The sequence below is a fragment of the Mus pahari genome, chromosome 21, assembly GCF_900095145.1.
Source record: "Mus pahari chromosome 21, PAHARI_EIJ_v1.1, whole genome shotgun sequence".
In the NCBI taxonomy this organism is placed as follows: Eukaryota; Metazoa; Chordata; class Mammalia; order Rodentia; family Muridae; genus Mus; species Mus pahari.
Window position 1 is genome coordinate 11,339,299 of NC_034610.1, and position 2,204 is coordinate 11,341,502.

The 2,204-nt window shown below is 41.5% G+C and overlaps 1 pseudogene; it reads left to right on the forward strand.

Moving 5' to 3' along the window:
• The first annotated feature begins 1,496 nt into the window (after window positions 1–1,496).
• LOC110338363 overlaps window positions 1,497–2,204 on the forward strand; it is a 1,591-nt pseudogene continuing 883 nt past the window's right edge.

Here is a 2,204-nt window from a genome sequence, read left to right on the forward strand (position 1 = left end):
TTAGGATTGGTAAAAATCCTTTCCCAATCTGTTGGTGGCCTTTTTGTCTTGTTGACAGTGTCTTTTGCCTTACAGAAGCTTTGCAATTTTATGAGGAGGGACTAGCTATCTTGCATGAGATATATTTCAAGTAGGGCTAGTCATTGGCTGGCTACTCACTCAATCTATTCTCCATCTTTATCCCTGCACATCTTGTAGGCAGGACAAATTTTGGATTGACAGTTTTGTTGGTGGGTTGATATCCTCCTCCCTCCAAGGCAAGTCCCACCAGGCTACAGGGAAATGGAAGCTACAGGAAAATGGGAAAAGAGCTTCACCAACCCTACATCTGACAGGGGACTAATATCCAAAATATATAAAGAACACAAGAAATTAGGCACTAATGAACTAAATAACCCAATTAAAAATGGGGTACACGCCGGGTGTGGTGGCGCATGCCTTTAATCCCAGCACTTGGGAGGCAGAGGCAGGCGGATTTCTGAGTTCGAGGCCAGCCTGGGCTACAAAGTGAGTTCCAGGACAGCCAGGGCTATACAGAGAAACCCTGTCTTGAAAAACCAAAAAAAAAAAAAATGGGGTACACACTGGGCAGTGGTGATGCATGCCTTTAATCCCAGGACTTGGGAGGCAGAGGCAGGTGGGTTTCTGAATTCAAGGCCAGCCTGGTCTACAGAGTGAGTTCCAGGACAGCCAGGGCTACACAGAGAAACCCTGTCTTGAAAACAAACAAACAAACAAACAAACAAACAAACAAACAAAAAGTGGGGTACAGATGGGCTGGAGAAATGGCTCAGTGGTTGAGAGAATTTACAACAATTCCAGATGGTAGCTCATAAACATCTGTAATGGGATCCAATGCCTTATTCAGAAAACAGCTACAGTATATTCACATACATAAAACAAATAATTCCTTAAAAAATGGGGTACAAAGCTAAATAGAATTCTCAACAGAGGAATCTCTAATGTCTGTGAAGCAACCTAAAGAGATGTTCAATAAGGGAAATGCATATCAGTACAACTCTGAGATTCCATCTTATACCCATCAGAAAGGCTAAGATCAAAAACTCAAGAGATATCACATGCTGGAGAGAATGTGGAGCAAGGGGAACATTTCTTAATTGCTGGTGAGAGTGCAAACTTGTATAACCACCTTGAAAATCAGTTTGGCAGTTTCTCAGAAAATTGGGCACAGTTCTACCCCAAGCCCAGGTATACCATTCTTGGGCATATACCCCAAAGATGCTCCACTGTAACACAAGGACACTTGCTCAACGATATTCATAGCAGCTTTGTGCATAATAGCCAGAAACTAGAAACAACCTATATGTCCCTCAACTGAACAATGGATAAAGAAAATGTGTACATCTATCTACACAATGGTATACTGTTCAGCTATTGAAAACAAAGACATCTTGAATTTTGCAGGCAAGTGGATGGAACTTTTAGAAAATAATCATCCAGGAACAAGTGCTCTCCCCCCCCACCCCTCCCGCAAGATGGTGGAGTATGACTTGACTACTCTCATCGCACACTTTCTCTCCCATTGCACACTTTCTGACACCTGGTCTTTCGGCTTCCTGAGTTTCTCTCTGTGAAAGAGATTTATAATGAAAAAGAATTATTACAAGGGAAAATTGGATCTTCTTAGTGATACCAATATGGTGGACTTTGCTATGGATGTCTACAAAAACCTTTATTTTGATGATATCCCTCATGCTTTGAGAGAAAAAAGAACTACAGTTGTGCAGCTGAAACAGCCCCAGGCAGAAACAGAACCAATTATGGAGATGTTTGAAGATCCAGAAACTACAAGGCAGAGGCAGTCAACCAGGGATAGCCAGATGTTATTTGACTACCTGGCAGTCAAGCATGGGTTTAGGCAAGAGTACTTATATACACTCTACAGATATACAAAATTCAGTATGAATGTGGAAATTACTCTGGAGCAGCAAAGTATCTTTACTTCTTTAGAGTTTTGGTTCCAGCAACAGATAGAATGCTTTAAGTTCACTCTGGAGAAAACTGGCCTCTAAAATCTTAACACAGAATTGGGATGCAGCCACGGAAGACCTTACTCCATCAAAAGAGACCATAGACAATAATTCTGTGAGTTCTTCACTCCAGTCTCTTTAGCAGAGAACATGGCTCATTCATTGGTCTCTCTCTCTTCCTTTCTTTCTTTCTTTCTTTCTTTCTTTCTTTCT